General features: G+C 39.7%; 1 long non-coding RNA gene across 1 annotated transcript; it reads right to left on the reverse strand.

The window, feature by feature from the left end:
- Nucleotides 1-2,735: 2,735 nt before the first annotated feature.
- LOC135973297 (uncharacterized) lies at nt 2,736-9,004 on the reverse strand. Its single transcript, XR_010590106.1, has 3 exons — nt 7,942-9,004; nt 4,615-4,763; nt 2,736-3,490 (listed from the first exon to the last, which is right to left on the reverse strand). It is a non-coding gene; the product is annotated as an uncharacterized LOC135973297 (long non-coding RNA).
- Nucleotides 9,005-24,362: the final 15,358 nt, after the last annotated feature.

The raw sequence follows: 24,362 nt of genomic DNA on the forward strand, positions 1-24,362 counted from the left end.
ACAGGAATGAGTTTCAAAATGTGAGCAAAATATGGAAAACATCCAAATGCAAAGTTAGGGTATTGCTCGGGAAATATGTCTTTTTGTTAGGAGAAGAATTAGAAAAGGTAACATTTCTCAATGTTAGAGGCAGCTTTTAAATCCCCCATTAGAAGATTCAGAACAGTTCGTTTTACTGCAGGGCAAATGACATTATGGAGAAGGGCAAGAGAGAAATATGCTTTTTTATGGAAAAGAAAAGCAATTACATTATTTTTAACGCATAGTATGGATTTCATTTAAGTTTTACCACATCAAAAAGATTGACGTTTTTGCATGTTGTACAAAATTGTGCTTGTTTAAGACATACTGTGCTAGGACTAGAATATCTGTAATTCAGTGACATACGCATAGCTTTTAAAATAGGAAAGAAGGTAAAAACTTGAGGGTTTATGGACTGATTCTCAGAGGTGCTAAGTACCTGCATCTTCCAAATAAGTCAAAGGAAGCCGTGGGTGCTCAGCACTGGGGCAGGGGGGGACTTAATTCAAAGCCCATTGAAGCCAATGGGAGTCTTCCCACTGAGTTTAGTGGGCTTTGATCAGTCAGGTACATTCGAATAGCTTGATTCATTTTTCCAGAGAAACAAAGCCCTGGAATTTGTTTTCCTTTTGAGATGCACTGAACACAATTTCTGCAGTGCAGGAACAGCAGTTCTATATTGTCCCAAAATGCAGGATAACTTATTCCAACTTTCCTTCCTTATTTCTAAACAGGTGAGCTTCAGATATTTTAACCTTTAGAGAGTATATAAAGAAGAAGTCATCCTGGCCAACAGTTTGTTAGTAACTGCATTTCCTTTTTTAGGGCCTGATTCAGCAAAACACTTAACCAAGTGCTTAATTACAAGCATATGCTTAAATGCTTTGAGAACAAACAGGGATAGGATTACTCATATGTTTAAAGTTAACCACATGATTAGATACTTTGCTGGATGGAGCCCAGAGTGCTCAGAACCTTGCAGGTTCAGAGCCTTAATTCCCCAAGAGCTATACAAGTGTGTTTCACATATATAATTACAAAATACTGCAGAATGAAGAGGTCAGTTTAACCCCTTTGAAGCACATGTAACCCAGCAGGCCACTCTAGAGTGAGATCCTCTGCTGATCTACATCATAGTAGCTCCATTGCTTATGGTAAACTCAGTTGCATGAAAGATGCAAATGGATTTCACCCACTGTGTAAGAAAAAATTGAGTTGAGCACTCTTATGCTTGGATACTTCCATGCACTCCAGTCAAGCCACCCAAAATATTTAGTCGGCAGAGCTGGAATGGATTTTTCTTTCAAGATTTCCAATACTTCCTGCTTGTGGCCAAGCTAGAACTACCATGAGATCAGCTGCTCTCTTAGCATTCTCTGGGTCTCATGTGGAGGGGAGAAGCACGGAACAGCAAAAAAACTTTCTAAAAGATTCAGGTTGGGGTCTGGGAGAAGTTTGGCATGCGGGGAAAAGGTAAGGTGGTCTTGGTTGGTGCTTTATCAAACATTCAGGTAAACTCAGTCTTTGTAGCATTACCTAAGCTTCCCTAAATTACTACAAAAGGAACAGTTAGATAGACTACTACAAATACTGTGATAGTTAAGACATTAACTAAGGCAACTATCAGGACTTTAAAGGGCAAACATTATATGAGTCTTGGAAGCAAACTGTGATCGCAAGAGGTAAAGTGGCGTAGCTCCAAACTTTTGAGATTATACTTGCTTGTGTGTTAAAGTGAGCAAGATTTTTTAGAAATATTTTAAATGGTGCCATATTAATAGAGCTGGAGCCTGAATTCCTCTATTTACTGAGATAAGCAAAGCATTGAAACAGTCTGATCCAATGAACATACTAGGGTGGGACTCAGGAGGAGTTCTATTCCCAGCTCTGCTACTGACCTGCTACAGGACATTGGTCCAGTCACTTAATCTTGATGCCTCTGTTTTCCTCCCCCCAAAATTGGTCTTCTTGAATACTTAGACTGCAAGTTCACTGAGACAGGGACAGTCTCACCATGTGTTTATAAAGCACCATACTGCCCTGATCTCACTTGGAGCTTGTATTAGAGTTGCACCTACAAATAGATAGTAAGCATGGGAAATAGCAGTGAAACTTTCTGCTCATACTGCTTTCTTCTGAAGGACTCACCTCTAGTGGAGAGAAGGAGTTCAGTCTGCATGGCTTTGGTATAGGGTCTGCCATCAAAGGTTCCAGTTGTACAGGGACTTCATTTTAGATATGCACCAAGCTGAGGATCTTGATTTGAATCTGGCCCAATGGATTCTTTAATTTTAAAAGTATTTTCTTGGAATTGAAGTTGATCTTTAAGGTAAATGGAGGCATGTGAATAAATAATATTCGGAATGTATTTAAATCCCTAATGGATACATCAAAGCATGTGCACATAGTTTTAAAGAGGGGAGAGGAAGGGAGGGTTGTTTGGTAATCCTCACTTTTCCATTTGACAAACTCTTAACTGGCATCTTGAAAACTGTTTGGAGAACTGGTTTAGATTAATTTGTCAGAATAGATAAGAAAAAATAGTATTCTGAATATCAGGCAGGTTTTGATCCTCTGAAGAATAGAGTGACATCACGTGCAGATATTTTATTGGAACTATGTATAATGCCAAGGTTGTTATTCAGCAAACATATTATTGATCTAAATCATATGCAATTATTTATCATGGTTTTAAAAATATAGTTGGAGTGAAGGTAAGAATGAAATATTGTAATATGCTTGTGTCTAACAAGCACATTACAGTCAGACACTAGCTGTGCTAACTTCCCACTCACTTATGTTAATGCACTTCACCATTGACCTGCAACAACCTCGCTCTTGCATATTGGGTCTCTCCTTTCACCCGAGATGTTAACTGTACCCGGTTACATGTTAGTTTTGTGACTGGTACAAATGGGCATTAGTCTGCACAAAATAGCAGTTAAAGGGTTGTCCTCCTATGCTGTATTGTTCTTTTTGGACTATTTAAAAGAATAAAGAATAGACAAAAATGTTACTTAAGATTTAATGTGTTGTTTGGATTCCCTTAAGAAATTCTTAAAATATATTATAGATAGATCACATTTTTGTTTTGCATTATGGGTCTGAACCAAAGCCCATTGAAGTCAATGTGAGTCTTTCCATCAGGTTCTAAAACTCACAAACATAGCTTAATAATATAAAAATCTACATCAGGACCAGCTGCAAACTGATCTTTTGTAGTCCAGCCATTTCATCCTCTTTCCTCTGTGACTGGCTTCTCCTTGCAATCTTGCTATTGGTAACTCTTTGTTTGAAGCTTCCATGATGCAAAGAAGGTAAAATTCAGCAAAGTGAAAACTCTGATCAGATAATTCTGTACACAGCAAGGAGGGAGTAGCAGGTGTAGAGAGGTTTCCAAAATATGTAAAGGGGAGACATCTCTCTTCTTCGTCTTATAGTACTGATTACCCAAAGTCTGGTTCAGATGCTATTGGAGAAATAATTGAGGATTACATCTGCTCTTTCAGAATCTTTATTACATATGGAATCTTAGAGCGGTAACTAAGTTTTAAAGGCTAGTTTATTCATTCTCATTTCAGTATATAAATGAATAACTGGCTCAAGTAAGGTTTTAAAAAAGTCAATGATATATTAAAGTAAAATTATCTGCTCTTCTTACTATATATACACACACACAGGGATGTACTATCATGGAAAAATACTTGACAATATTTATTCCCTCTACCTCAACTTTTTTTGATTCTGTTGGAATGATCCAACAACCCTAATTCCCCAATACGATGAATTTATTGAATATTGAAAGAACTGTTGTGCTCTTCTTTATTATTTTGGTCTGTTGTGAATAGGTCTGTCCCTAAGCGTTCTACCAGCCAGGCCGGAAAACAGCCAGGGTGGAAAACAGCTCTCCTTCTACCCACTCCACCTCCCCCATAGCAACTGAAAGGGGAGGGGGAAAAAGCTGAGCAGTACAGAGATGAAGTCGGTGCCCACAACCATCACCCTGCTCGCTTGTCCCGAAAACCAACCCTGGCTGCGCATTACGCATAAAAAAAGTGTTAAAAAAAAATCTCTGAATAAAGTTATTTGGTGGAGGGAATAGGGAGGCGTAGGACCACACACACCACAATACAAATATTCCATCAGGCTTACATCCCAAGTAAGCCCACCACAATTCCTAAATTGATATTTTCCAGGGGTGGCACAATTTGGGATGGTTGGTTGATATATGGTAGCCTTATCTGCACAAACAGTTATACTGCTTTAACTATACCAGTGCAATTAAAGTGATACAAGCTGCCTAGTGTTAATGCAGCTCAACTAGTATAAGTGGGCTCAGTACAGCTTATTCTTAAACTATTTATATAGGGCATCTTTATACTGGTAAGACTGTAGGGTCCTTTTTAGCTTTAGCACTTTTCAACCTATATACACCAGTGATATTCCATCAACTTCCTCCCACAAGTTCATGTACATGGATGACATTGTGCTGGCTACTCAGGCTTCCTCATTTGAAACTTCAGAATAGGTTCTAGAACAGGTTTCTAGTGCTTTTGGATCCTATTTCAAGGCATGTTAGTTAAAGCCAGGTACCTCAAAACAGTTGTCTCAGCTTTCCATTTGATACTTTCCAGGCTAAGAAGACATTAAACATCAATGTCTGTGGGTCACTGTTTATGCACGATCACAATCCGCAGTGCCTGGGGATAAACCGGGACCGCATGCTCAGCTTCCATTGCCACCTTGACCAAATCAAAAAGAAAACGAAGGCCAGGGTCAACATCATACTGAAGCTTGCAGGAACCTCGTGAGGAAGCAACACCCGTACACTCCAAATACTGGCACTAGCCCTGGTCCAGGCCACAGTGGAACACTGTGCTCCAGTTTGGAGCTGAAGCCCACATGCCATTTTAGTGGGCACCACAATTAACAATGCTCTTCACATATTCAGTGGCACCCTCACACCAACACCACTTCCATGGCTATCAGTATTGGCTAACATTGCACCAACCAGTATCTAATGAGACGTTGCGACAGTTAGGGAATATGTAAAGATATTGCAAATACCACAGTAACATGACCTAGAACACCACCCTTGCCATCAACTAAACTCAAGAAAACCCTCCTGGTCTCATGTCACAACCCTCCTGGCAGTAGGTAAGGATGTTCACAGAAGATGGTCTGAAACCTGGGCAGCTGCTGGCACAAACAAAAATCTAATTGATAATCCAGCTGTGAAACAGCCAGGCTTCTCCTCCCCCGGTGCATACAGACAGCTCTAAACCATATCTGTATCCAACGTGGAAGATGTGCATACTTGCTCCATAGATGGAAAGTGAGGGAATCGCCAAACTGCAACTGTGACATGGTGCAAACGGTCAGACACATCACGGATGATTACCCAGTCTATGCTCATCCTGGAGATGTCGCATCCATTCACATGACTGCCTGCTCTGAGGTGGATAAGAGACTTTAAGATCCAATTGTAGTCATGCTGATGCTTTCACTATTTCACTATCACCCTATGATCAAAGATGACAGCTGGTAAAACAGCATCCAAACTCTAGGGGCTGTACCAATATAATTATCACTTACAAAACCAGCCCTAACACCCCCACCCCCCTAAAAACCCCAACCCTACTAACAAGCCTTAACAGAGATTCCACTATTTTTTTTTTGGTATACTGGGTCTTTAAGTATACAGTAATCACCCTACCTGCATCAGGGATAGCTATGAGGTAGGTACAACTCTGTTTCCATTCAGATGCAGCAGAGAGACACTGCTCTCAAACAGTCTCCAGTTACATTTCCTTAATTTGAAATAAAGTTATTGTCACTTCACAACCCCACTGCTCTCAATGTTTTGCTCCTTGAATATAGGTAGATATAATAGCATGGAGGCCATAGGGATGTTTTTAAGCTAATACTCTATACAGTATTCAGCCAAAAAACATGCCAAAAACCTTCTTGTAGGATCAGTACTAGTACTCCATAGTAAATAATTTGACAAATTTCCACTTTAAAAAATGTTAGCTTCATAATTTATGCCATTGGGGAACAGAAATAGTTTGAGGCAACGAATGTAACACAAGGCAAGTTGTGAATGGAGAGTGAAATCCCAACTCCACTAAATTCAAGGGCAACATTTCTATAGACTTCAATGGGACCAGGATTTCGTGTTGAGACTTTTAAAAGATTAACAGAATTTAATTTTGCTTTGGACAGAGATGTATTTATAGACATAAATACACGTTAAAAATTCACATTGTACATGTTTATCCTAGTAAGAATTTGAGAGTTGAAATATATTCATAGGGAAACAAGTTTGGATAAGTTTTCCAGCTGGAATTTAAGTTGATCTTATTTAATAAGCATTATTAATGCAGACATTAGGAGAATCTAATTGAAATAATGATAGCGAAATAAGGTATTAGAAATTTGAGGAGGATATGGATACGTGTTCTTGCTTATTAAGAAAGCAAGTTCTCTTCACAGAAGGATGATGGCAATTCTTCTACTGATGATGTTACTTGCACTGACCAAACTCCAAATGGACAAAATGTCAATTGACTTCGGAAGTCACTGATCAGATGGTTTGAGCTAAACTACTAATGATGCCAAGTTGGGCTGTTGCAAGATCACTGTTTGCATTCTTTCAGAGTCAAAATGGCAGTTTATTTCAGCTGTGTTCACGTCCCTTCCTATTTTCTAGTCAGGAACGTTCGTGCAAAGAGGTTTTGTTTGCAGAAGTGTTTGGGCAATGGCTGTTTCTACAAATAGCTTTGTTTGCATGTACATACAGGTATTTCTGCACAAACAAAAACATTCACTGTTTGTTATTTTCTATTCCAGGTTAGTCATTTGTTATTTTAATTATATTCTTTTGAATAGTCTCAGTTGTTGAATCAGAGAGTAAAAGCTTTCATATCACTTTCCTGAACCCCCTCTTCTGGCCTTGAACCAACCCCCAGCCTCTCCATGCTCATTATCAGAAGCAAGCTCCCCACAGACCAGGCCACACCAAACCAAAGTGGTACCAGACTCTTCCAGAACAATGAAAAACTCAGACATACCACAACCATGTTTAATGTGTAACACCAATAGACCCCAGTCGTTGGCGGGCAGGAGCGTACCTGGGATCTCTGGATCTTAGTGCATGAGCCTCAAGCTAACTGACTGTTAGCTAAGGCTATAGCGCAGACTCATTAATCTCTGTGTCTAAGTGGTCTCAGTGCCATTAGATGGGACAGAGCACCACACCCAGGAGGTGTGTGGGTTACAACTGCTCCCCACAAACACCTTTCAAGATCCATGGGCACTACACATGCCTACCACAACATATAGCATACCTCATCCAGTGCATTACATTCCAAAGAATTATGTGCATGAAACCAGATAATCACTACGCTCTGAAATGAACTTGCACAGGAAAATGATAAAAGACAAACACCGTATCACCTGTGAGTGAACACTTTTTCACAAAATGATCAATCCATACTTGACCTCTCAATCCTCATTCTCATGGAAATCTGTACTTCACCTTCAAAAGATGAGCCTGGAAGCTTAAAGTCATTACTTTGCTAAAAATCAGACTGAATGGAGACACTGGATTTATGGTTTATTAACCCACTAATACTTCCTCGCTCCCTACCTTCTTCTCCCACCTATGACTGGAGTGGTATTAATGGGCCATTTCACCTTGAAATGTGTTAGCTACTTACATTAAACAATCTGTTCCACCTTGTATGACACTTGGAGTATGTTTCCCAGACTTGAAGAAAAGCTCTGTGTAAGCTTGAACGCTTGTCTTTCTGACCAACAGAAGCTGGCCCTTGTCTCTCTAGTGTGACTTAGGAGGCAGAACACATACCATGAACAGAAAATAGTTCAAATGAAGATGTGATGGGTTGTTGTACTCACCACTAGATGGTGCTGGCCCCTGGCAGTTTTGGAGATTAACTCACTTGGGCTGACACCCCTTCCAGCAGTTATACCCCTTCATTTTCTCCTCTGCAGTTCCTCTTTAGCTTTCAGGAGCCACAGCTGTAGTCTTCATGACTCAGCCCTCCAGCCAGGTCACTATTGTGGTTTCCCTTTCGGGGGTTGTTGGAGGAAGAGTACATCAAGCATAGGTGGCGGGTAGCATAGGCAGGGGAAGGCTGCACCTCCCCCAACAGCATGGTGTGGCCCTGTCCATGTTCTCCCCAAAGGCCCCCTCCTGCTTGCCCTTCCCCCTTGGCCCCAGCCCAGGCAGGCTGGTCTGGTCACTCATCTTCATCTACTAAATACAAGCATGCTGGGGTTATGGTTGCCAACCCTCCAGGAATTAAAGATTAAGCTTTAATTAACATTTATGTAATGTGATTAAACCACTAGGATTACATCCAATCAAAATTGGCTACCTTAGCTAGGGTTACAGGTGGCCATGGGGTAGGGGGGCCCATAGCCAGGTGGGGCCTCAGGCAGGGGCTAGCCTCTTCAAGTCAGCAGGTCAGCTGCTGCCCATGAATCAAGTTTCCTGCTCTGCAGTCGTCTCAGGCAGTTTTCTGTTTTCCTGCCTCACAGTGCCACTCCCACAGTAGCTGTTCAGGGAAACACAGGTCTACTACTCCAGATTCCAGCTCAGGGTCTACACAGCAGCAAACTCTATTCCCTGCACCTTGCTACCTTTCCCTGCGCTGTTTCCATACCTGCTGGCCTTCCCCACTCCTCTGGGTTTGCCACTCCCTTACAGTAACTTTAAGTAACTTTGCAGTCCCTGAAACACTCCTCCCTTCTCTCAGGGAGTGACTACAACCTTCTTCCTGCTGCCCCTTCTGCTCCCAGTTTCCTGTCTTTTGTAGAAGCCCTCCCTGTCCCTCACAAGTGAACTTTTCTCTAATTAGCTGCGGCTAGCCTAAAGCTCCTCTGTTTGTAGCCTACTTAGCTGATTGGGCCCAGCTGGCCCATCTCAGCTCTTCCAGAGCCGCTGTGGGGAGCACACTCCCTCATAAAAGAGTTCCTACAAACCAAACCAAAGAACTAAAATTAATCCACAGACTATTGCGTGAATACTTGCAAACCACACATACTGCATTCACAGAAATCAGGGGTGGTTTGCAATAGATTTGGAAGCAGGAAAAAGTGATTACATAAAGTTATTTTAGGGTTGCAAAATAGATATACAAAGGATCAGCACATATTTCAAAACTTCTTGTCTCTACAGTCAACTGTTCAGTCATCAGCAACATGACTATTTCTGTGAGGGGCTGATTTTTTCAGTTGCTTATTGATCTCAATACAATATGAAGCACTGATTAAACAATGTTAAAATTCACTGTGAGCAAGACAAAAATAGTTCTGATGTTGCCTACATGCTTTCAACCTCTCTTCACTACAAACACTGTTCACAATAAATGCTTCCCATTTGACTGTTTCTTCTAAGCAAATGCAGAGCAAATTCTACTTACTATTTTATTATTAGGAGTAGTATTATCATAGCACTTAGGACCCCTTGTCATGGACCAGGACTCTGTTGTGCTGGCCATTACATCCAGAACAAAGGTTTGTTGGGTGGGGGGAGGTGAATGTGAAAATCTATAAAAAGAACAGGAGTACTTGTGGCACCTTAGAGACTAACAAATTTATTAGAGCATAAGCTTTCGTGGGCTACAACCCACTTCTTCGGATGCATATAAAGTGAAACATATATTGAGGAGATATATATACACACATACAGAGAGCATGAACAGGTGGGAGTTGTCTTACCTACTCTGAGGGGCCAATTAAGTAAGAGAAAAAAAAACTTTTGAAGTGATAATCAAGATAGCTCAGTACAGACAGTTTGATAAGAAGCAAGTACGAGAATACTTACAAGGGGAGATAGATTCAATGTTTGTAATGGCTCAGCCATTCCCAGTCCTTATTTAATTCCAGCTCAGCAGTCTCTCGGTGGAGTCTGTTTTTGAAGTTTTTTGAAGTAAATAAGGACTGGGAATGGCTGAGCCATTACAAACATTGAATCTATCTCCCCTTGTAAGTATTCTCGTACTTGCTTCTTATCAAACTGTCTGTACTGAGCTATCTTGATTATCACTTCAAAAGTTTTTTTTTCGCTTACTTAATTGGCCCCTCAGAGTAGGTAAGACAACTCCCACCTGTTCATGCTCTCTGTATGTGTGTATATATATCTCCTCAATATATGTTTCACTTTATATGCATCCGAAGAAGTGGGTTGTAGCCCACGAAAGCTTATGCTCTAATAAATTTGTTAGTCTCTAAGGTGCCACAAGTACTCCTATTCTTTTTGAGGATACAGACTAACACGGCTGCTACCCTGAAACCTGTGAAAATCTATGACTGTTCTGGTCAAACCAGGATGCATGGTCATTTTAGTTGGCCCAGAAGCTCAGTCCTGCACTTCTTACATAGGGAAAAAACACCTAATTGGATCAGTATTTGTTTCACTTTGTAAAAGGGTGACTGGAGAATATATTGTGATCTTTTTAGTGATTCAGTTGATTGTATCCTGTAAAACCAACCTTTTCCATTTCCGGTATCAAAACACTGCATAACATTTCCATAGCAGCAATTTCCCTCACACAAAATTAACCCATTTATTAAACCCTTTTTACTGTGCTGTTTATTATGAGTCACCCGATAGTAAAAATGGAAATTATCTTTTATTTCTATTTTTGTTTTCAATCTGTACAGTATTTATGTTAACATTTTAGTTCAATGTTACTCTTACTTTCTTGCCATGGACAAACTATAAATCAGATTTATGATTTGAAAGAGTTCAAATGAAATCAATAAATGAAACAATCTCCAAAGCACACAAACACTTAAAAAGTTGTGATATTATTCACCAAGAAAGTAGAAGTTAAAAGTTCTGTGTGTGAAATATGCAATACATCTCTACCCCACTATAACGCTGTCCTCAGGAGCCAAAAAATCTTACTGCGTTATAGGTGAAACCACGTTATATCGAACTTGCTTTGATCCACCGGAGTGTGCAGCCCTCCCTCTCTTCTTCCCCCCCCCCCCCCCGGAGTGCTGCTTTACCGCGTTATATCCAAATTTGTGTTATATGGGGTCGTGTTATATCGGGGTAGAGGTGTACTTTAGTTTGTGTATTTACACAATAGACTGGAATTACTTTGGACCAAATTTTGCCCTATTTACATGCAGTAACATATATCAATGTAAATATAATTCATGCACATTTGTGGGCAATATCTGGACCACTTTGTACAGATCATTTACTGTCCTTTTAATTTTCCTTTTAAAGTAAGTTTAGTATTAGAAATAGATCCTCATCTTCAATAACCAGAGTCCATGAGTAACTTTAGATAATTTTACATCTTTCCATTGTTACTTGTTCTTGGAAACTGCTATAAATGGGATAAATTGATTCTTGGATTGAAGTCAATGGAGCTGTATGTGCATAAAAATTTGGCCTAGTGTGATTACTCAAAACCAGCACATCTGTTCCCCAGGTCTGTGTACCTGATTATCTGTGATATTTCTAAAACACCCATCACCATAGTATCTACTGTAGGGTTTTGTAATGTACTAACTGGTGAGGTTTTTTTAATATATCTGTGTACCCCTGGTGTACTAAAGATAAGAACCCTATCACTATTAATAATAAAGGAGATTGTCCTTATTTCAAGTAGTAGAAACTGATGATTTTGGAAAAGATGGTCATAAGCATTGGTCTCTGATGTCACAGGTGTGTGATATTGCTGCTGACCAGGATAACTGAATATAGGCAGTCTTGGATTTTACATCTTCAATACTCTGGAATGCTACATTGTGCATTAGTCATTTCACTTAGTATTTCCCCTGTTCTTCTGTCTACCATTATTAGTTAGGCACTGGGCAGCTATCTCAGTAAACCAATAGCAACGTGTGCAAGGAGTCTGTTTTATGTCCATGTGCTTGTGTGACTTTCCCTGCCTGATCCTGGAAATAGTTTGTCAGTCAGTTCTGCAAGTAGTCTGTGGCACTTTCCACATGCAAAGGCAGAATGAATGAGTATTTTCCATGGATGTACAAGCCCATCCATACCTCTCCCACAGCTTGATCACCACATAAGTCTATGTACATTTATGTCCTGAGTTTGGGGCAGAGAGAAGAATTCCTACCATGAGACGGTCTTTTCTTGGTCATAGGAGTAATCCACATTTTTATTAAGTGCAGGATTAGGTGCTTAAAACAAGAGAAAAACAAGAAAAAAAGCAGGGCCAATGTTGTACTTGTTCTTCAATTCATACTAAGTTTCCAGATGCAGATAGGGTGGAGAATAAGTTGTGTACAAAGTGTGACCATAAAATTTAAATTTTAGTTCCAGATTAGGTTTGTTAGTAGCCTGGTGATGGTTAAGGGCCCTCACCAAGGATGAGAGACCCACCTTCAACTCCATGCTCTTGCTGCTAAAGAGCAGGGACTAGAATCTAGGTCTCCCATACCCCAGGCAGTGGTGTAGGGGAATCAGCACCTCACTGTGGAACTTTTGCGAGGTCATGCTGTGCAGAGGATGCCATTTTACTCCCCAAAATGGCATTCTGACTACATATGCACTATATGTATAAGGTCACACCACATAGAGGTGGACATTTTGTACAGAGGGCACGTTGGCGGGGCCAGAGCATGAAGCTCCAGAAGAACTGGTATGTGCACATTCAGGATTATACCACTGATCCCAAGTAAAGGAGCGATGCACCAGGCTGTTGGGTATTCTGGGGGGGATGAGTCTCTCTCTCTTTCACGTTGATGAAAAATTCCATCCTGGACCTGAGAAACACTTCCACCTAAACTTTTGTCAAAAATCTATACGCTTCTGTAAAAGTTTCAGTTTTGACAAAAAAACAAAAAACAAAAAAGTTGTGTCAGAAGTTTTTTTATCAGATTTCATGGTTGTCTGTTTCTTTAGATCTCATCTCCCCTCCTGGTCACTAAAACAGCTTTTCTTAGTTCCCATTAAAGAGCAATGTCTATTTTTATCAGGTACCACAAAACAAATACACTACATCACTTCTACACCATTAAGTTACAGTTGCGTCATTGAGGAATCTTAATATAAAGAATCACAGGTGCTCTGCATATTTAAATAGAAGAGGACACAGGAATTTATTCAGTTGCAATCTATTATAGCTAAAATTGAAAGTATGTAATCAGCTAGATGATTTGCCTGATAATGTATTTGTCTTCTTAATGAGCTTCTTTGTTGAAGTGGTTAGAATGATTAATGTGTCTGAGCACATCATCAGTAACCTTGAACACCAAAAGTCAATATTTGGAAAAAATTTTTTACACAGTGATGTATGGTACTTAAAGCTGCAGAAATCTCTGAAGGGACACCAACTAGTTGATTAGCAGGTATATTTGACATGTTGTTATTTAAATAGGAGTAAGTATACAGGGTAAGTGATGGGGGAGGGAAGGGTCATTTAAAAACTTCTTTTAACAGGAGAATTGTGGAACCTCAATATTTCCAAGAGGATTTCATTATTTTGATGCTTTGGCTAATCACCATAGGCCAGATCCTGCAGCCCCTTATTTACCTCATTGAGATGACTCATTATAATAATAATTATTAAAGGAATATAGGGTCAGACTTTGTGTCTGGATAATGCAAGCTTAAGTTGTGTTCACAGAACTATCTGCTAAGATAATTATTCCTTACCATCAAATAAAGAAAACACCACCGAAGCAATGCTAATATGCTTTGCTTTTTAAATAAGTCATTACACATAAAGATGTCACAACTTGATTTGTTTAATTTATAATGAGATTCCTATGAGGGGTTTGAAATAGGAAAGGCAAGATGCTGTGACATAAAACTTGTGTTAGTTTGAGTTTAGATTTTGTTTGCCACTCTTTAATTAGGCAGATGGTCTCAAATGACTGTGCTAATAAAGCCTTTATACATCACGAACCATCCTGTACTCACTCTATGCCAGAGACATAGGATGCAAAATGATCTAGGGAATGGGACACTAGATTTGGGAGTCAGGAGATAAGAATTCTAACCTGTTTCTGCCACTGATCAGCTGCATGACCTTGGCCAACTCATTTCACCTTTCTGTGCCTTTATTTCACCATTGGAAAATGCTGATTACATCAGAAATTTAGACTGAAACCAGTCAGGCAGGTTGCCTGGTTCCAGCCAACCCACAAAGTTTACAAACTCCTCAGAATGTAATCCTTTGGGACTGTTTTTTACTATGTATTTATACCATGCTGAGCACAGTGATGTCACAGTCTCAATTGATGTATCTGGACTGTATTGCAGTACAGTAATAAATAAAAGCCATTTTATTGGTGCTTTATACCCTGATTCTGAAGTCAGCTCTGAGTAGGTAGATCCCTGGGCTCACATGGAGCTCATTGTAGAACCCCTTAGAAACTTTATAAAATGCTGTGTTGGGACTATTTCTCACATCCCCTGTCTGTAAAGCCAAAGTCCTTGGTTTCTAAAAGTTCAACTGTGCATGACTCAGAACAATATAAAGCCACACCGCTCCCCCTCACACAGACACATACACACTACAATAGTGTTTCTATTCACAAAAACAAAATTACTTTGAAGGCAGATATCTTGGGCATTTTTAGCTAGAGGCAGGTGCTAGCCCTGTTTGGAAATTGGAACTCTCCCAAAGATCAGTCTGTCTAATTGAAGATTAGTGATTTAATTATCCATAGTACAGTGTTGAAAAGAGTGAGTGTGAATATTATTTAAAAATATAAAATATTGTTTTTCACTATTACACTATTCACATACCAAAATCTGAAGATACAATACTTGTTGGAAGTTGCCTAAGACATAGAGCAAGGTTAAAACTGCTCAGAAGTAATTAATTTTATGGACAAATTGATGTTTGACAGGTATTCGTCTTAAGTAAATTTTAATTATAGTGCTTTTCAGATGTTCAAGACCTTGACACAGCCAGTTCCCTTCCATTTTTCCTTGTTCATCACGTAGAATATAACTCGCAGGCTTTTGTTTATCAGCTAGTTGCATTATAGCAGACCTAACATGTTCTGATAACCTCAGTGCTCTTAGAGCACTGAAAAAAAATCTTGAAAAATGACTAAGTTGGCTGCTGTCCTGCAATAGTGAAGCCAGCGGCATACATTTTAGAGTGGCAATCAATATTAACTTTAATCATGTTTTGGAAAGAAAGCAGATTTGACAATTTGTATCAAAAGAGCAGCTGTTAATTGACTATTTTAAGGAATTTCTCCTACATTTCATTCATCAAGTTTCTAGTGGTTATTCAGATTGTCCAATAACCTTTCAGTACCCTCAAATATTTATGGGCGCAACTGTGTTTTGATTTGTACTCAAAGATAGTGTGAATTGATTTTTAAAAAGTACATGCTATAAAAATTATGATCAAAATAAGTCAGTGTCCTCTATATAAGTTACAAGAACTGTTATTGTGGAAAATAAATTACTGTTCACTCTCATTATAAAGAAATTTTCTTACTAGATCTACTGGGGAACCCAGAAATAACAAGACACCTATATGTGGGTGCACCAGGTATTTTAATATTATTGAGCCAAAAACTTGGATATTTCTTCATAGGATTCAGCACATTATCAATGACTAATAGAGTGTCACAAATTGTGTAAACACTAATGCTTTACAAAAATGACATCTCATTATTTTATTTCAGTAGCACCCATAGTCTGTTAGGTGACAACACACACACAGTGAAGTATAGTTCCTTCCTCAAAGGAAGTACAGCCTGAAGTCCTGACCCTGCACAGATAGACCCCTATGCCCACTCAAAGCTCGGCTGAACACAGGAGCGAGGGGGTGGGCACTCATCAAGAGAAGGGATCTGGCAGCATGGTTGAAATGCAGGACTGAGACCTAAAGCAATAAAAGAGATAATCTACATGTAAATAATGGGGGGAAAGTGATAGCCTATCAGGGCCAATCCTAAGTGTTTTCCTATCCAGGGCACAAAGTGTTTTTGGTGCTGCCTTCCTCCTACTCTACCCCCCACCTCCAAAAAAGTGCAAGCAAAACAATCAAGCAAGCCTAAACAACTTCAAGTAAACTATTGCAACCCCTCCGCCACATTGGATTTGATGATCTAAATGCAAAGATTTGGAACCTCTGAATGTTGGTGCCCCAGGGTGGCTGCCCCTAAGGCCAGCCTGCAAAAAATATATGTTATTTTGTATGTACTGAAATATGTATGACAATTACAAAACAACATACATGATAACAATGGACCCGGGTATAATGGGACCGAACTTGGTCTAACAGTTTACAATCTAACTCAGAAAGTTATGATATTGGACACGAGGGGGGGGGGGGGGGGAAATGGTCAAATGCAAGACAAGGCAGACACGAGTTTGGTGATGACATCAATGCTGAAAGATTTTGCAAACGTAGTATTTGAATACTCTTGCTGCTTCTACCAAAGCACTGTAGACTGAAGCCAAGCATTTGTTAATTAGATCTGGCCTAGGGAAAGGCTTTTCTACAATTGTATTAACTATCATTATACCAAGTCCTTCATGTCTCATTTCAAGGTCCGTCTATGTCTATATAATATGACAAACACTAGATCTGTGGGAAATATTTGTAACACGTCTCAAAACCCACTCAAACGTATCATACTTTTTGAGGTTCACTGCCTTCCTGAATGATAGCTTAACTTACTGGTTAGCTTACCTTTTCACTTGTTAGGTTGTGCAATTCTGCCTCAGTTTTTCCTCATTCTCCTGTTGGTTGGGTGCTTTGCTATCTTGACAATTTGGTCCTCCCACCAAATCCAGAGTCATCCATTTCAAGGCAACCAAAGTCAAAACAATCTGAGCCACCGCATACTTCATCCCTTGGTATAAGGATAAACAGTCCTTTGCTCTTCCTAGGATAAATTATTCAGTGGTCCTTCCCATTGGTTGCAGCAGGGATCCTCCTCTCTTCCTCGGTGTCAACATCCCTCTCGCATGGAGGAGTTTCACACTGTTTTTCAAGAGTGTCATAGAGGAGCCTGAATTCGTTCACACACACACACACACACACACACACACACACACACACACTAACAAACACCCCTCTAGGTCCCGGAATCTTTCTCAGGCTTCTTCGGACAAACCTATCTCAAATTCCATTCTTGGTCTCCTCTTTCCAGGTCATTCCTCATATTTATTAAGAGGAAAAGTTCAAATTGTCATCACAAAATTTCCAAATTTCATCCAGCAACCCACATATTTGAGCAGAACATTAATTTTCAATAATAAAAATAAATAAATGAAGATCAACAAATACTTAAGGCCATAGCCTTATTGAGGATAAATTAACATAGCACCAATGAAATCAAGAAGCAATACTGAGTCACACCACTAGGTGTGGTGTGACTCAGTTGCTAAAGAATTGAATTGTAGACAAAACCTATTTGGAAATATTTGCTAGTTTTGGTTTGTTGGTTCCACAACTTTAGACTATTTCCCCCCCCCCCAATGGCTTTATCAGGTCTGAGAATATTTTTTCCACCTTTCTGCTTAACCTTACAAGATTCAGCTATCTCTTCCTAAAGTGTATCCCCAGACCCGAATGGAGACATTTCAGTGCAGAATATAGTATAGCTTTAAAAACCCTAATGAGTCATTTTTTGTTTCCCTAAATACCACCACCTATTAAAGACAGCACTGCTTACCATAGCATTAATTAAGTGTGTATTGGATATCTTGGAAATACTTCTTCATACCGGGCCCCACTGAGGCCAAAACTCCCATTGACTTCACCAGACCAGGATTTCACCCCACATATTAAGCTCAATTCTACATTTTATATGACTAGGATTTTCAAAGGGGCCTAAGGAAATCCAGATGCCCAAATGCCATTAAAATTCAATGGACTTGGGCACCTAACTCTCTTAGGTTCCTTTGAAAATCCCAGCCTAAAGGCACGAATACAAAAATTACATAATCTGCACTGTTCTCCTGAATGGCTATTTGTTAATATGATGAAGATGGTTGGAGTGTTTATTTTAAATAGGTAATAACTTGAATGATATTTCAACAAAGTAGGAGCTTTCTATAGAATCTCCAATCTCACAGACACAAGAGATAGAAAAGAGCTATTCCATCAGTCAATTCATCACCCTGCAAATGCTGGATTGGTCCCTACATGATTAAAAGGTCATCATGTGTACCAAATGTTATTGATCTGGAGACCTAACAAAGTTTATCAGTTCATCTAGCCTTGTTCTTTCTCTACATTCACAGCTCCTAATGTCCCTAAAAACTGATTGCAAATTCATTCTCATTATGAGGAAGCAAACTCAAATAATTGTAAAATAAGGGGCAAACACACACGCTCATATGCTGTATTTAAGAAGTGTGTCTTATCGACTCCATATGTTTGCAGTAGCATTCAGGTAGAATGAAAGAAAGGGATCAAGTTTATTCATTAATATTGGAGGTGCACCTATTACATTAGAGGCCTTAGTTAAGCATTCAGACTGTTTGGCACTGTTAGGCTAAATAAAAATTCTGTAGATGTTTTAAACACAGAGAGCCTAATTCTCCATTGCCAAGCACCATTGCAAAGAGAGTGCAAAATGATTACAGGGCATTGGAGAATCAGGCCTGGAGTGTTATGACGGCTAAAATCCACAAGGACTAATATGTCAGTTATCTCCAATGATCAGCATAATAAACAGGAAAATAAAGCAACAACAAAATGAATCAAGTTAGCACAGTGGTAGGGTCCTTCTTTACAAGCCCCTTTCAACCCCATTTCATTCCTAGATTCAGGCTCCAGCTCTAGTTTCAATCGCTTCCAACAAACACATCTTTTCAACTCTGCCAGCCCAGGCTGCTGCCACAATGTAGTGGTAGTGCACAGTCACTGCCATTCTTATCTCTCCCTACCCCAGAGAGTCCAATGAAGATTGCTTCACTGAACTTTGACAAGGCACAATAGACTGCAGTTCTCCTTCCAGATGGAAAGGGAGGCATAAGTATAAGGGCCTACCTATTCAGAGACATGGTTACTCCAGTTCTGGCAACTCTGTACTTGAAGATTTTTATCCTTTTCTCTTCAGAGAATAGGTTGGAAGCTATGCAGGGACACAGTATGGTGTCTTGTGGTGCTGTGCCCATCCTATCTCAACCCTTGACATGACTAGTGCAGTCTATGCAGATTCTGCCTGGGTTGGGTTGTATAGTTGAGGGCCATTCTATATGAATCTATATGTTCCATATGGAACAGGATGTGTTTGGCAAGCTATCTATTTTACTCACTGGAAGCTCTATACAATTACCTCACTTTTGAAGATAAACACTTTTTTTTTCTCCTGGGTATCCCAGTGCAGAATTTGGTGTATTATCATTATTATGATTCTTTTGTTCCATGCTCTATTGTTTTGTTAATAGAAAGCCAAATCTGATTCAGGTTAATTATGTAAAACAATTCCAGTAACAAACTGATATTGCAAAAATCACTCTGGGTAGCTTCTGAACATTTTTGGGGGGTGAGAGGGAGAGATAAACAGTGGTTGTTCTGGATCTATTGTTTCACTACAAACATGCTTTGGCAGGTTTCAAATTGATATTTTAAACCTTTTGACACCAACCTCCAGCATGAACCTTTGTGTGTTTTGTTTTAGGGTTTGCCTCTCAGACAAGTAAGCTGGAACTTTGGGATCTGATTTTGCTTTCATTTAGACAGCTGTAAATCTGGAGTGAATTCACTGACAGCAGGATTACACAAGTGTAAATTGAGGATTAGACCCCTTGTCAGTTAGTGCAAATGAATGAACTGAATTAGTTGCATATTTATACAGTAAGTAAAAACAAAATCGATTTAGATGCCAATCCTGAAAGTTTCCATTGTATTTTGTTCAAGTTTCCTGGATGACAAAAACTTGGCTAACATACTTATTTGTGACCTTGTCACACTAAATTGTATTTGCCACACTCTTTAAGATAGCAGCATGATATAATGCAACCTGACCAGTGTAGAGAGCTTTCGTTTCTCCAAATTCCCTCCCAGTTATGTTGTGTTATAACATTACATGCTATTGGGATCCATTCACCTATGCAAGGCACTATTTAAAAATGCAGTAAAGCGACTTCAACCAAACTTCACTGAGAAAAACAAAATATATTTTTGCAGTAACATTTGAGTCAGAAATTAATTTAATATATTTGATCAGCAATAACATCATCGGATGTGCTAAAAATGTAATTGGTTCTTTGGTGAAAAACTGAATGAAAGGTATTTTTATTTAAGGAAGTTTTTATTGAAAACCCTAGAACAAGAGAACTTCAACTTTGCTGGTCAAGTTAATAACACTAAATTATTTTTTTCAATACAGCAAGACCCCACTTCTCATCAAATGTGTGCAATTTTCATCCATGCCAGACCCACACAAGTGCTGTTGTGTGCACATAAGTCAGAGCTGTGTGCAGACACAAATCCTCATCCTTCAAGGATGGCATGAACAAACATGAAGGAGCACTTTTGTAAAGCTGAATCTTCATTCCTGGCTTCACCGATTGCCTCCCCTTCCCCTCCTTTTGGTGAGGTGTTCCTAGGGAACCTGATCCAAAGCCCTTTGAAGTTAATGGAAAAATGTCTATGGACTTCGATGGACTTTGGATCAGGCAACTTGATATTTTATTATTTGTACACCACAGTACCTAGGAGCTAGAGTGACCAGATGTCCCGATTTTTGGGTCTTTTTCTTATATAGGCTCCTATTACCCCCCAACCCCTGTCCCGAATTTTCACATTTGCTGTCTGGTCACCTTACTAGGAGCACTAGTTATGGACCCCACTGTGCTGGGTGCTGTATAGAGATTGATAGCAGTCCTATGTTCTCCTGGGCACAAGGGCTTATGTAGGCATCTACAGGCCCCATGACACATCCATGATAGATGAATCCATTGTCTTTCCCCATGTAAATTTATGGTACTATTATGAATAATTTATTATTAATCCTTACTTTTTCTGAAGCACCTGCTTTATGCTTGGACAGGTTCACAATTGCCTGATTTGATACAAAGGCCAAATAAGGAGATAGGGGTAAAAAACCTGGAGAAGTTTTTAATATTTTTGAACTCATGCAAACAAAAGCAGATGCTAACAGTCATAGTGTGGCACTGAGAGGGCTTCAATGAAATTGAATAGCAACAATACTCACATATTGATGAGTTTTGTTTTACATTATTCAAAGTCTACATTTCTCTTCTCATCAAGTGACTGAATGCTGAACACTTGTTTGAATATTTATTAGAAATATTTCCCCCTAGTAACAAGTAAAAATCAAACAGAAGGTAACTAAAAACGCACTAAGCTTTCACATTTTCATTATATTATTTTATGAACACAAGTCTTCCCGTTATAATCCTAAAGAAGGCAAAAGGGACTATTCCAAGCATGTAGGTCATGGAACACAGTCATCTTCTAAGTATCCAGTCTATACTTCTACACAGAAAAAAATTATAGGGGTCCAGTGCATGCATCCCATGCTTAGTGCTTGTATTTATCAATCTAGGTTCTTACATTGAACACGTACATCAACATTTTCATAATATATTGTCTATTTTTGAGTATCACAGTAGTGACTCAAAGCCAAGTTAGAAAAAGAGCACTACTGTTACCATGTGTGGAGAACTGGACTCGATAGTGGTTGTTGGTATTTTCCTCACAATTCCAAATATTCTAGTCTAGTCTGTTTATATTCTTATATCACACACACATCTGTTGGATTCTGTGCTGCAGTGGGGGGCAAAACACTTAACTTCTGCTTAGCTTAACTTAGCTTGCTCAGTGCTCCCCTTTGTCTTCTACTCATGTACCTCCCTGCCTTTTCATTCTGTTCAACTTATCTTCATGAGTGCCACTCAGGTCTTGTTTGGAATGACACTTCAGCAGCCCCGTTGGATCTTTCAGGTACAGACACAAATCATCGCCTGGCCTTTTGGCCTTTTGTTCAAAGTCTTTCTTATTTGGAGCCTAAATAAAGCTTGTAAGCTTCCAGAGGCTTCTTTGCCTGAATGGGGCAAACAATTTCTTTTAAATCCAGTGTTAAAATACTTTAGTAATGAGTTGCAGAACTAGTTCCAGCACTTAGGGATGTTCCCTTGGCACTGATCAAGTTCAGGTCAAGACACAATTATGGCCTCGAGTGGCAAGTTTCTACATCTTAGCCAAGAATGGCTTCTTGGTAAGAGAGAGAAGTAACAAAGCCCATTCAATTAACCTGAAATTTCATATTGGCACAAAATTCAGGATTATCTGCCAGAATCATTAGTAATTTGCAAGCTCTGTTCTGCAGAAGAGAAGCAGATATTTGACCACTTGCACCCTTTCCAGTAAATGACAGCCATTATTGCAGAGAAAAAGAAGTACTTCAAAATTCATTCTATCAAGTGTAGCAATTTGGTTAGTGGTTTGCTCAAAAGTCTGTTAAACCTGGGTGCATACCATGTTGTAGGATCAGGATACTATACTATCAAAAAATTCCACAGGACCCCTTGTACTTGGGGTAAGAGAATGTTTAGACTCCAAACCCCCTTCTCTCTTCCCAGAGCAAAATGGGATCCTCCCTTCCCACCAGTTTTAAACCCCTCTTTTTGGGGTCTGCCCTCAGTAGATGCCTGATTCTGTTCAAAGGCATCAGCTAAAAATGCCATCTCATACACAGACTTTACATCTTTGTCCCATAGACACTGCTTTATATCAGGCTTACACATGCCTAGGAAATGCTCTTGAGCAACAATATGAATCATTCCTTCAAAACTTGCCACCTCTTTACCCCTCACCTATTTTCCCAACAAATCTTTCATTTTGTTTACATATTCCCAATTACTCATACCAATATCCCTCTTACAATTCCTAAATTTAACTATATGTTTCAGGGGTAATCTGAAAACGTCTCAAAACAGAATCTTTAAATTTATAATAGTCTAAAGCATCTTCAATAGTCATTCCATTGAATATATTTCGAGTTTTACCAGTTAATTTCACAATCAGGGTAGGAACTCTCTTATCATCAGTGATTTCATGTATTACACACAGCCTGTCGAAGATAGTCAGATATTCAGCAATATCATCCTCTTCACTGTATGCAGGACATAAGTGTTCCCATTTGTGAATTTTGGGAGTGATGGGAGTCGCTGGAGTCAGGGGGTTCTGGTTCTGCTTCTCTAGCAGATCCAGTTGGTGTTTTTGCTCTCTCTCTCTCTCTCTCTCTCTCTCTCTCTCTCTTTTTCTGCCTTAGCCCTTCTGTGTGCAGCCTCCTCTCCAACTGCCTCCCTGGCTGCCTCTGTCTCCATAGTTTCCCTGGCTGCAGCTGCTTCTTTGAACCTCATTTCTGCCTGTCACATTTGAAACTCGTGGTCCTTTTCTTTCTCTGCCACTTCCAGTCTGGCCAGCTCTAGTTTTGTAGCTGTCTCACTGGTAGTCATTTTTCTGCTTTCTTGTGCTTATTTCCTTCACCCGAAATAAACAAACAGAAAATAACAAAACTGTGGCCTCCTCCTGACTGTTCTTAGCCACTGCACTTAAGACTCACTTAAAATCACAAATCTCAGCGCTTAAAGTGTGAACTTGACTTGGAGTAACAAGCCGGATATACACCCTGCTCGCTGTGCCAGTGTGACGTTCCCCTCTGGTGTTATCTGGACTGGTGATCTGCTAGGCCACTCCAATCCTTGACTCTGGGAGCCAGCCTTACCCTACTCTTCTGTGAGAACCCCCACTCCCGGGATGTTCACGCACAGCATCTGACATGTAAGCTGCTTGGATTGTGCAACCGAGTGACACTAGCCAATATCTCCAGTCCCAGACACAACCCTAGGAACCTCTGTCTTGCAGCGTCCAATTATGCCCTCTGGACGCTGCAAGCTTATATGAGTTCATCAATTTAACAAGAAATTGATATGTACCAGTCTTGTTACCCCAAGGGGAGTCTCTGACAGGCTTCAAACCAAATGCACTGCTTCAGGTAGAATAAACAAACACATTTATTAACTACAAAGATAGATTTTAAGTTATCATAAGTCAAAGCACAATAAGTCGGATTTGGTCAAATGAAATATAAAAGCAAAATGCACTCTAAGTTGATCTTAACACTTTCAATACACTTACAAACTTAGATGCTTCTCACCACAGGCTGGCTGGTTGCCCTTCAGCCAGGCTCTTTCCTTTGATCAGCGCTTCAGTCACTTGATGGTGATGTCTGTAGATGGAGGTGGAAGAGAGAGGAAGAGCATGGCAAACGTTTCTCCCTTTTATCATTTTCTTTCTTCCCTCTTGGCTTTGCCCCTCCACCCTTCAGAGTCAGGTGAGCATTACCTCATCGTAGTCCCAAACTGA

This window comes from Chrysemys picta, chromosome 8, assembly GCF_011386835.1.
Source record: "Chrysemys picta bellii isolate R12L10 chromosome 8, ASM1138683v2, whole genome shotgun sequence".
Classification (NCBI taxonomy): Eukaryota; Metazoa; Chordata; order Testudines; family Emydidae; genus Chrysemys; species Chrysemys picta.